This window comes from Nycticebus coucang, chromosome 13 (assembly GCF_027406575.1).
Source record: "Nycticebus coucang isolate mNycCou1 chromosome 13, mNycCou1.pri, whole genome shotgun sequence".
Classification (NCBI taxonomy): Eukaryota; Metazoa; Chordata; class Mammalia; order Primates; family Lorisidae; genus Nycticebus; species Nycticebus coucang.
The window spans coordinates 40,526,326-40,539,205 of NC_069792.1; the positions used below are offsets into that span (position 1 = coordinate 40,526,326).

The 12,880-nt window shown below is 40.3% G+C and overlaps 1 pseudogene; it reads left to right on the top strand.

The window, feature by feature from the left end:
• Positions 1-4,445: 4,445 nt before the first annotated feature.
• On the top strand, positions 4,446-12,880 carry LOC128563685 (disks large-associated protein 5-like; annotated as a pseudogene).

Below are 12,880 nucleotides of genomic sequence, written 5' to 3' on the forward strand. Positions count from 1 at the left end.
GTTGTGATACATCAGGCCAGATCTTACACAGCTACCAATGTTTGTGGACAGTGTTGCCTTGAAGATCCTACACAGAGGCCCAAGTGATAGGATTACAAGATAAGCCACTGTTCCCTGCCAAAATTCCACTTTTGAAATAAGTAGAAGCCAGTAGAACTTTGTGCATACAAATAAATACCTTCCATGATTTTCTTTTTGAGACATAGTCTGTATTGTCCTGGATAGAGTGCTCTGGCATCACAGCTCACAGTAATCTCAAACTCTTGGGCTCAAGTGGTCCTCTTGCCTCTGCCTCCCAAGTAACTGCGACTACAGGCACCCACCACAATGCCTGGGTAGCCTTCTATAATTTTTTTTGTTTCTTGAGACAGAGTCTTATTTTGTCACCTTTGATAGAGTGCTGTGGTGTCACAGCTCAGGCAACCTCGAACTCTTGGGCTTAAGTGATTCTCTTGCCTTAACCTTCCAAGTAGCTGGGACTATAGGCGCCCGCCACAATGCCTGGCTGTTTTTAGAGATGGAGATCTCACTCTGGCTCAGTCTGGTCTCGAACCTGTGAGCTCAGGCACTCAACCCACCTCAGCCTCCCAGAGTGCTAGGATTACAGGCATGAACCACTGTACCCAGGCTGCCTTCCGTAATTTTTAAAAAATGGTTTTATTTTGGAAACTGAGTAAGAGTTGAACTGTTCGTTCTGCTGAAAACTCTTAGATACCTGTTATCTGCATGTTCATCCTTGTTTTGAGGATTGTAAACTCTGTACCCACTGGGATACCTAGTTATGCTCAGGGAAAAATAACATTACAATATCTTTCTCATATGAACACAGTTTATATGATCTTCTTAGATAAGACGAAATTTTGTTTAAAGAAATAGTAGTAACGGTGGCGCCTGTGGCTCAAGGAGTAGGGTGCCAGCCCCATAGACCAGAAGTTGCGGGTTCAAAGCTGGCCCCAGCCAAAAAAAAAAAAAAAGAAAAAGAAATAGTAATAACTGAAATTTGAGACTTCTTTCTACATTCTGCTTAAAATATTTTATAGGCTACACTTACTTTCTAAACTTACCTTTAGCAGAACTGTTCATAAAAGGAAGGGGTGTACAGAGAATTTCACCTAAAAACTGAGCAGTATGGCGATCCATCCCAGTGCTGCACTTGAAGTTGGTTTTATGAATTAAATAGCTGATGATCTCATAGACAGAGTGTTAATATTTGTGTACCTTTGGCCGGGTGAGGTGGCTCAACACCTGTAATCGTACCACTCTGGGGGGCCAAGGTGGGTGGATTGCTTGAGCTCAAGAGTTCCAGACCAGCCTGAGCAAGAGTGAGACCCCGTCTCTGAAAAAAAAAAAATAGCTGGGTGTTGTGGTGGGCGCCTGTAGTTGCAGCTACTTGGGAGGCTGAGATAAGAGAATCACTTGAGCTCAAGAATTTGAAGTTGCTGTGAACTGTGATGCCAGGGTATCACTCTACCCAGTGTGACAAAGTGAGACTATATCTCAAAAGAAAATATATATATATATATGTGTGTATATTTGTATATCTTTAATAATAAAGGTGAAGTAATAAAACTTGTATGAGCCCCTTCCCCCATGATCACTTATTTTCTCTCTTCTTTGAAATGCCCTGTCTTTAAACTTTTGCAGGAGAATTTTTTAATATGTAATTCATTTTTTATCATTCATCTCCCTTGTTGCTCTTCTATTTCTCTTCCTTTTTTCCATCTTTTTCTTACTTCATTCCTTTTTGTGTCTACCTCTGTCTTTTTGTATAACTCCTTTTAATTCTGCCTCCTGTGGTGAGGGGCAGGAAATAAAACAGAAAAATGGTATCAGTTGTGTTCTTTGAAACTGCAGACATGAGGTTAAACTTGGCCTGTATTTCAAAAAACACAAATTCTTGAACTATTCTCCTTTTAGAGTAAAAGAAAAGATAAAAAATATAATAAAATTTTCCAAACTGTAAGCATTTTATTGTCAGCTTAAATGTATATTTGATGACTATAGTTTATATTTTTAAACTTTTTATTATAGAAATTGTCGAATACATGCAGAAGTAGATTAGTATAAATATAGAAAGTAATATAACGTAACTGTACCACTAGCCTTCAACAATTACCAGTACATGGCTATTCTTGATTAATTAATCTCCATCCTGTACCATTCCATCAATGATTTTGACACAGATCTCAGATATCATTTCATTTGTAAATATTTTAGTGTACATCTCTAAAAGATAAAAATTCTTTTTTTTTTTTTTGTTGAAATAGAGTTCTACTTTGTCGCTCTTGCTAGAGAGTGCCATGGTGGCATAGCTTATACCAGCCTCAAACTCTTGGGTTCAAGTGATCCTCTTGCTTTAGCCTCCTGAGTAGCTGGAACTACAGGTAACCCGTCACAATGCCTTGCCATTTGTGTTTTTTTCTTATAGAAATGGGGTCTTGCCCATGCTCAGGCTGGTCTTGAACTTCAGAGCTCAGTCTACCCACCTTGACTCCCCAAAGTGCTAGGATTACAGGAGTGAGCCACTGCACCCAGCCAAAAGATAAAAATTCTTAAAACCAAAACCACTATCACATTAAAAAAAAAAAAAGGGGGCGGCGCCTGTGGATCAGTCGGTAATGCGCCGGCCCCATATACCGAGGGTGGTGGGTTCAAACCCGGCCCTGGCTGAACTGTAACCAAAAAATAGCTGGGCGTTGTGGCGGGCGCCTGTAGTCCCAGCTACTCGGGAGGCTGAGGCAAGAGAATCGCTTAAGCCCAGGAGTTGGAGGTTGCTGTGAGCTGTGTGAGGCCACCGCACACTCCCGAGGGCCATAAAGTGAGACCCTGTCTCTACAAAAAAAAAAAAAAAAAGAACAGTAATGCCTAGTATCAAATATCTAATTAGAGTCCAGGCATGGTGGCTCATGCCTGTAATCCTAGAACTCTGAGAGGCTGAAGCAGGTGGATTGCCTGAGCTCATGGGTTTAAGACCAGTATGAACAAGAGAGAGACTCCATCTCTAAAAATAGGCATTGTGGTGGGTGTCTGTAGTCCCAGCTGCTCAGCAGGCTGAGGCAAGAGAATCGTTTAAGCCAAGAGTTTGAGGTTGCCGTGAACTATAACAACACTCTACCAAGGGTAACAAAGTGAAACTCTCTTTTTTCTTTTCTTTTCTTTCTTTCTTTCTTTTTTTTTTTTTTTTGAGAGGGAACCCTACTGTGTCACTCTCGGTAGAGTATGTGGTGCCACAGCTTATAGCAACCTCAAACCCTTGGGCCCAAGAGATTCTCTTGCCTCAGCCTCCCAAGTAGCTGGGACTACAGGAGCCCACCACAACACCCGGCTATTTTTTTTGTTGCAGTTGTCACTGTTGCTTAGCTGCCCCAGGTCAAACCTACCACCCTTGGTGTATGTGGCTGGTGCCATAACCACTGTGCTATGGGTGCCAAGCCAAAACTCTCTCTCTCAAAAAAAAAAAAATCCAGTTAGTGTTCAAAGGACTGGTTAATAGCTCTATCAAGTGTCTTTTTTTTTCTTTTTTTTTTTTTGTGGTTTTTTTGGCTGGGGCTGGGTTTGAACCCACCACCTCCGGCATATGGGGCCAGCGTCCTACTCCTTTGAGCCACAAGTGCCGCCCTATCAAGTGTCTTTTAATCACCAAATTCCTCTTTGCCTCTCTTTTCTTTCCTCTACAAACTTTTGTGAAAAAAAGTCTTTTTCTGGGCGGCGCCTGTGGCTCAAGGAGTAGGGTGCCGGTCCCATATGCCGGAGGTGGCGGCTTCAAACCCAGCCCTGGCCAAAAGAAAAAAAAAAAGTCTTTTTCTTTTTTTATAGATTTTCCAGTTGACAGTATGCCTATATTGTAAAGTGATTAATGCATTCTTTTATTCTTGGTATTTCGAGGTGTTAGAACTGTAGTTTTTATATTCGCGTGTGGTTTTTGTTTATATTAAGTTTATGTTATAAATATAACCCATTTTTGTGACTTTACTGTCTCAAATTTAATTTCTTCAGGGCCAAGATTACCTTCTCTGGGGACATGCAAATCTGATATGAATGCATTAGAATTTTTTTTTTTTTGAGACAGAGGCTCACTATGTCACCCTTGGTAGAGTGCTATGGCATCACAGCTCAAAACCTCCACCTCTTGGTTTCAAGTGATTCTCTTGCCACAGCCTCCTAGTAGCTGGGACTACAGGTGCCTGCCACTGTGCCTGGCTATTTTTTTTTTTTGTTTTTGTTGCAGTTGTCATTGTTTAACAGGTTCAGGCCAGGCTCAAACCCACCACCCTCCGTGTATGTTTCTGACACCCTACCCACTGAGCTACAGGTTCCGCCTGAATGTATTAGAATATTAATAAGAAGGCTAGAGCAGAGGTTATTTAAAGCAAAATCCATAAGCTTTTTTTTTCAATATTCAGCAAAAATTTAAAGCAATGTTTCTATATCCATTGGCACAGAAATTTCACTTCTAAAATTTTATATACAATACTCAGAAAGCATTATTTAAAAATCCAAAGATGGGCTCAGTGCAGGAAGTTTGAGTTGTATGGAGGCGAGCCTTGGAGGCGGTGGTGTGCGTCCACTTCCAGGGTTCCTTAACTTTTGATTCACTTGAGATTCACGCTAGGAGGTGCTTCAGAATGTCTTCATCACATTTTGCCAGTCGGTTCAGAAAGGATTTCAGTACTGAAATGATTAGGACTAAACTTGCTCAAAGGAAATCACTGTCTGAGAAACAAAAACAGACATAAGGAATATGAACAAAACCGACTCTTTGGTTTGAAAGATGTCAGCATTCCAACCTTGGAAGGTAGAATTCTTGTTGAATTAGATGAGACATCTCAAGAGCTTGCTCTAGAAAACGCCAAGCCAAGGTCAATAAAAACTGTTCTGTGTGACCAACGAAAACAAACGCTCCAAAAATACAAAGAAGAAAAGCAACTACAAAAATTGAAAGCACAGAGAAAGAGAAAGCTAAACGAGAAGCGTTTAAAGTGGGTTTTTATAGACCTGATACGCCTGGTTTCCTTTCATCAAACCTGAATGCTATGAAAGCTGGGCCACAAAAGACTTCTTCTGTATGGATTACAAGGTCAAAGGCCAAAGACCTGTTTGGTTTGTCCTAGGAGGCTCACTCGTACTGCTCGAACATCACTCCCAATAATGGGAGTATGACCAGCAGTATGACCTGGTCAAAGACAAACTTCTGAAAACAAAGTGTTGGACAAAGAGGGAAAAGTTGGACAGCCTGTAGTGTCCACGTCGGTGAGAATAACTTGATCTGCTGCTCAAGCAGCAAAGCAGGTTGCTGGAGCAGTCTCATCCAGCACAGCAAGAAAGCCATTCTCAAGAGCCACTGGTGACAGTGAACCAGGAAGAAAGGCACCAAAGAAAGGAAGACCCGCCCCCCCCAAAGAAACAAAACCTGCAAAGCCCCTGGATGGTCTGAAGACCTATCAAGTCACACCCATGACTCCCAGAAGTGCTGACGATTTCTCGACACCCAGTTTTACACCTGGACCCCTTGCAAAATAGAAGAGGATAAGACTCAAGAAGCAACAAAAGATATTTTGGTGCTAAAATGTAAAATGTCAGCTACTGAGTTAGTACAGCAAGATTCAAATAAATTACAACATCCTTTGGGTTCTCTAACTGTTTGGAATGAAGAACAGGTCTTAAATCATAATAAATCTATTAAAAAGTCAAATGGCCTTCCAGTAACAGAGGTCCCATCACTTGAAATGAAGGAAGGACAGATATGTACCATATTTCAGAAATATCCTCCAGTCAGAAACTGAGAAATTAACAATGTCAAGTTGCCTTCAGGGGGAGAAGAAGCTGAGATCGGACATTCCAGATGATGCTAAAGATCGTATTCGCACAGCAGTTGGTCCAACAAGACTCCTTATGAAGGAAAGGGTCAAACAATTTGAAGGACTAGTGAATGATTGTGAATATAAACAAGGTGAAAAGGAGATTACTCACACAGATCTGGACAGGTTCTGGGATATGATTAGTTTTCAGATAGAAGATGTAAAGCAAAAATTCAACAATCTGACCAGACTTGAAGAATCTGGGTGGCAAAACAATAGTAATGCAAGCATTTTAGTTTTCAGGAAAAAAGTCATCTCAAGTATGGTGAATAAACCAAAACAAATTCTTCCACATGATGGAGGAAGAATTGCAGCTAGAAATCGCTTGGCTGCAATAAAAAGTGCAGAGAGAGAGAAGACGAAGCTGGGAGAACATGCGGAGGCAGCAGCCTCTAGGATGCCAAAGGAGATTGATAAAATAGTGTTTGATGCTGGATTTTTCAGGGTTGAAAGTCCCGTTATATCATTTTCAAGACTTTCCATTTCTTTTGAACATCCTTCTCAAAAGACGTTGAACACCTAAGTCTGTCAGCAAAGCTGCGTCTCAGAGCAGGGGTGCGGTGGGCCTCCTAGGACAAACTGCATCACCAGAGAGTTCCAGTCCTTGGAGTACCAAAAATGAACACGATGATAAGAAGACTTTGTTCGAAAATACTCCTGAAAGCCAGAGCAACCTAGGAGAAGATGCTCAGTGTCCTGGATCACAAGATTTAATCGAAGCGAAACATGATGAAAATAGGGTAAACTTTGGCGTGCATTACTTACCCATTGAAAGAATTGAGTTTGCCTCTTCTTGCTGGTGGAGTAGCAGATAATATTAACAAAAAAGAAGAAATTTCAGATGTTGTGGAAGGAATGGAGCTAATTCTTCAATTATATCAGACGATGTTTTGATGAGTAGCCCTGAAAAATTTAAACCATCACAGAATATCCTCTCACCAGAAGAGGAAACTAAACTTCCTCCGTCAGTACTATTTGATAATAAAAGTCTCACTACTGAATGCCTTGTTGATTCAACAGGCCTGAACTGCAGCAATCCATTCACTCAGCCAGAGGGCAGACATTGAGAACATTCTGGATACATTTCCCTTGGTGGTGACCTGATCTCCTTTTCACCTCTAATGCCTCCCGTTGGCCTGGGCGCTGGAGGGGGGCAGGACGTGGAGCCCCGGACTCCGACCCGGGCTGGAGACCCTACCTGGAGCCCATCGAGCGTGGGCAGGTGTCAATACATCAGCTTTTTAAGAAAACTGTTGTTGGCCCAGGACCTCTAGCTTAAGCGGCCAGTGCCAGCCACATACACCAGAGCTGGCAGGTTGGAATCCAGCCCGGGCCCGCCAAACAATGACATCTATAACCAAAAACTATCCGGGCATTGTGGTGGGCGCCTGTAGTCCCAGCTACTTGGGAGGCTGAGGCAATAGAATCACCTAAGCCCAGGAGCTGGAAGTTGCTGTGAACTGTGATGCCATGGCACTCTACCCAGTGCAACAGCTTGAGGCTCTGTCTCAAAAAAACAAAAAAAAAAAAAAAAAAGAAAAGAAAGAAAACTATTGTTAATCTGTTCATGTAGAGGGAACACAAAAGATCACATCTCCTCTTGAGGTAATAAATGGTGAGTAACATGTACTTACACATCAGATTCTCGTCCAAGCACTTAACATCCAATCTCCTCTAAGTCTCACAATAAATCTGTAAAGGAATTGCTAAAATTACTTCCATTTCACAGGCCAGAAAACTGAGGCCCAGAGATGTTAAGTAACTGATACAAGGCAACACAGATACCAAGTGTTTTATTGGGGCAAATAAAGATGCTGAGTCAGTGTGTGGTTTACTGGTATAACTTAATACTGTGCACTGGGTGGGCAGCTGTTTAAAAGTGTTTTAGAATGGGTTTTCTTCAAAATCAGGTTATATTTGGTTTTGGTGCATGCATAACTAGACCACTTGCAAAATTATTTGTAATTTGTAATGTTATTTTAAATTTTTTTTAGTTAAAGAAGCAGTTTCCTGCTATGGCCCTGAAGATTCCTGCCAAGGGAATATTTGGTGATAATTTTGATCCAGGTAAGCTGTAACTTTATAGACCAGGAATTAAGTGGTAGTTCAGGTTTGAAGAAGTCATGAGCATATTCATTGGACTGTGTCATAGTGCAGGACTTTAGAAAACTAATTGATCTTGTGCTTTATGAAAATACTGCTTCTGGAATGTGCTTACTGTGTGCCAGGTGTTTTAATTTATTCAATCCTTACAACAAGCCTATAAGGTAGGTATTGTTGTCATTATTAGATAAGGAAACTGAGGCACAGTTAGGTTCATTATTTTGCTCAGGGTCACACACACAGGGTAAATGGCAGCTTCGGAAGTTAAACTCAAGCAATCTTGCCTCAGATAAATTTAGTAATCGCTAAGTTAGGGGTACTTTTCTAACTTTAAACAATGCCAGAAATGGAATTTATTTTTACATTTAGAAACTTTTTATTTATTTATTTTTTTTGAGATAGAGTCTTGCTATGTCACCCTCGGTAGGATGCTGTGGAGTCATAGCTCACAGCAACCTCAAGCTCGTGGGCTTAAGCAATTCTCTTGCCTCAGCCTCTGAAAGTAGCTGGGACTATTTTTTTGTTGTAGTTGTCATTGTTGTTTAGCAGGCCCAGGCTGGGTTCGAACCCGCCAGCCTCAGTGTACCCTAGCCACTGAGCTATGGGCACTGAACCTATATACATATGTATATATTTTTTGGGGGGGTGGGGGGCAGAGTTTTATTTTGCACCCTCGGTAGAGTGCTGTGGCATCACAGCTCACAGCAACCTCCAACTCTTGGGCTTAAGCGATTTTCTTGCTTCAGCCTCCCAAGTAGCTGGGACTATAGGCGCCTGCCACAACACCAAGCTATTTTTTGGTTGTAGTTGTCATTGTTGTTTGGCGGGCCTAGGCTGGATTTGAACATGCCAGCTCCAGTGTATGTGGCTGGTGCCCTAACCTCTGAGCTACAGGGACCGAGCCCAAGATAGATGGATCGATATATATATATATATATATATAATTTTATATAATTTTGTTCTACATAGTAAGATACATAGTTCAAGCATTTCTTTGGTACATGCTGAAAATATTTTTGCTATTGTAATGAGACAGATTCTAGTAATCATATTGCTGAATAATGTCACATAATAGTCTGTTCCACTGTGTGTAAAGTTTATTGTACTTTGCAAAAATCCTTATACATGCCATCATTGGCATTTAATTTAAGGGTAGCAGATACTAGGATTGTAAAAACATCCTCTTTTAGGCTTTAAGTATATCAATTTGTCTAATTTCCCATTATTTTATTTTATTTTTTATTTTGCATCAGAGTCTCACTATATTGTCCTCGGTAGAGTGTGATACTGTCACAGCTCACAGCAACCTCCAACTCTTGGACTTAAGTGATTTTCTTGCCTCAGCCTCCTAAGAAGCTGGGATTACAGGCGCCTGCCACAATGCCTGGCTGGTTTTGTTTTTTCTTTTCTTGTTGTAGTTATCATTTGGCAGGCCTGCACTGGGTTCGAACCGCCAGCTCCAGTGTATGTGGCTGGCGCCCTAGCTGCTGAGCTACAGGTGCTGAGCCTCTAATTTCCCTTTTTTACTCAATTTGAATTAAAGAAAGATAGATATAGATATGTAGAAAAAAATTACAAAATATTCTCTATGTGTTCTCTATGGCCACCTCTTTGTAACATACACAGTCTTCTCCCTTACTCCTGGAGAACACAGTCTAAGGGATCTGTTGTGTTAAAGTTTTTCCTATGTGTGGAGACTTTTAGAATACCCTGTAGTAGGCACTGCAGAGAGGAGAGACCAAGTAGAGAGTGGGAGGCTGGTTAAGAGAGTATTCCTACCAGTCATGGCGTTAGATAATGAAAACAGGGACTCGAGTGGGAATAGGGTTAAAAAATGAGCCGTGTGCAAAAGCTCTTCTAATGATAAATCTGTAAGAAATTTTGATAATTGCTTAGTAATGCCACATAAAGAAGAGAATGTGAGATAAGTGAAGTGTCAGGTATGATCTGACTGACAAAATTAATTAATATGAAGTGGCAGAAAGACTTTAAGAAAAATCAAACGATGCTAGTGATGACACTTGAACTTGGGTTGGAGTTCTGTAGAGCCCTTAGTTGAATCGTGAAGACAGTCATTCCTTCAAGGAATGAAGGCACAAAGAAGTAAAAGATCCGCAGCTCTACTCCTTTCTTATAAAAGACAAGATACCAGACTGAATGCCCAATGGTACCTATGTTTTAATGAATTAATTATTTGACACTAAAAATGGATTTTTATTGAAAAGCCATTTGCAGTCTATCTTAAAGTGTGTTGTATATGATTTAGTAACAGTGAACTACATTGTATGTAACAGAAATCTTGAAAAGCATTAGGGATAGCAAATGTAAGTCTTAATGTAAAAATCCAGAAATAGGTAAGAATGTCTGTTTGGTTAAGCCTTGCTGGGGAAACAGGCATTCTTACATTTTGCCGGTAGGAATGCCAAATGGAAATCCATGTCAATGGAAATTTGGTAACATTTAGGAAAACTGTATGTATTTCACTTGGACCAAGAAATTACATTTCTAGGAATCTATCCCAAAGATAAACTGCACATAAAATGATGTATGTTCAGGGAAGCACCAGCCCCATATAACGAGAGTGGTGGGTTCAAACACAGTCCTGGCCAAACTTCAAAAAAAATAGCTGGGTGTTGTGGCAGGCACGTGTAGTCCCAGCTACTTGGGAAGCTGAGGCAAGAGAATCCCCAAAGCCCAAGAGCTGGAGGTTGCTGTGAGCTGTGACGCCACGGCACTCTACTGAGGAGATGATGAAGGAATAAATCAAAACTGGGACTTTGAGGAGGGAGAGGCTAGGGGACCCAACAGAAGTGGAAGTTAAATGTCCCTGAGTGAATCTTGTTCATTGTTTTGACTTTGGAACCATGTATTTGTTTTACATAATTTATGTATGTATGTATGTTTGAGACAGAGTTTCACTTGGTCACACTTGGTAGAGTGCTGTGGCGTCTTACCTCACAGCAACCTCAAACTCTTGGGTTCAAGTGATCCTCTGGCCTCAGCTTCCCAACGCCTGGCTATATTTTAGAGGCAGGGTCTTGCACTGGCTCAGTCTGTTCTGGAACCTGCAAGCTCAGGCAATCCATCCACCTCAGCCTTCCAAGTGCTGGGATTACAGGCATGAGCCACTGGGCCCAGCCCTTGTTTTACATGATTTAAAAACAAAAATTAAAATGCAATAACAAAGAGACCTCTAACAATGGAAAATAAACTAAAGGAAAAAATAACCTAACTATATTTTGATTTTTGTTGTAAATACTTAGAGAATAATTAATCATTAGAATAATAAGATTTTGACTATATCTCATGGGTTTATATGCCAAAGACAAAAACAAAAACCTTCAAAGAAGTTTTATATGGCATTCGATAGTAAGTTATATAAAGTTGTTATCCTGGAATTATGTTAATGTCATGGGAAACAAGATTTTAGGCAGAAGAGGAAAGAGAAACAAATATGAAATCAAAGATTTTAAGTGAAAATCCTATAATTTTTGCTTCATTTTCAAACATAACATGGAATCATAATTTTTTTCTTTTTTTTACATTTTCAAACCGTATGTATTAGTGTTCTCTCCTGGAAATGCCTAAAAGCAGTAACAAATAAGTAGCAATCAACAACCCCAGCATTCAAGTTGTGATCTCTCAATACCATTTTCCTCTCAAGGGAACCAGAGTTCCTGGAAAACGGTCATTTCAGCTTCTGGGCAAGCAATGTACAAGATTATCTCAAGACATCTTGCCTTAAATTTTCACACAGAAGCGATCTGCAATTACTGAAGGTTTATCAAAACTACAAAAGAGCTGAATTTATGGGAGCTTTAGTTGAACAAAGATTGGACAATTAGAACATGGAGAAAGAGTATTGGAGTGGGTTAGAACACATTAATATATAAAGACCCTTGAGTTCACATGGACTCTTCAAAAAAAAAAATAGAACAACTCATCAAATACCTTAGAGGTTACTAGATTACTGATTTTTTATTCTTGCAATCAGTCAAAGAATCAAACATTTATCCTTGTTTGGTATGAAACATAATTTCTTTGTACCAAAGAGCTAATGATGGAAAGTAGTACTTCTTCATAGAAGAATCAACAGCTCATAATTGCAAAAGGAATGACAAAACGGGAAGAATCACTGTATAACTTCTGATGAGTTAATGGATCTAGGCACAGACCATCAATGATGAAAGCTTTACTGGGGCAGGAGAATCCACTTCCAATATGACTCACTCTTGTGGTTCTTGGCAGAAAGCCTTCTTGCATGTGGGCTACATAGCCTTCGCTGTCCTTTCAACATGGCAACTGGCTTTTCCGGAATGAATGATCCAAGTGAACTAGCAATGCCTTTTATGACCTGGACTTGGAAGTCACATACCATCACATCCACCATATTCGGTTAATTCAAAGATAGTCATTAGTCCAACACACATTCAAGAGAAGAATTAAGCTCTGTCTGTAGATTGGAGGCAAATCGAAGACTTTATGGACATTGTAAGATGATTTCACGTTTTTTAAAAAAAGATATTACCAGCAATACACATTGATGTATTTAAAAAAACAAAACCACAAAGTTGTCTAAAATTGCTTTAAAATACTCCAGAAAAAAAAGTGAAGAATAGGGATAAATGAGCCATCAATACCAGGATGTTGGTATGGTAATTTTTAAAGCAGGGTAATGAGTACATGTGGTTCATTATGCTCGTCTGTCACCTTTTGTGTATTTCTAAAATTTTCCACAGTGAAAAGTTAAAAATAAATTCATACCTTAGAAAACTATCCTGAAATTCCCCCCCCCCCCCGCTTTTTTTTGAGACAGAAAGCTGTCGCCCTGGGTAGAGTGCCATGGCATCACAGCTCACAGCAACCTCCAACTCCTGGGCTCAAGGGAGTCTCCTGTCTCCGCCTCCCAAGTAGCTGGG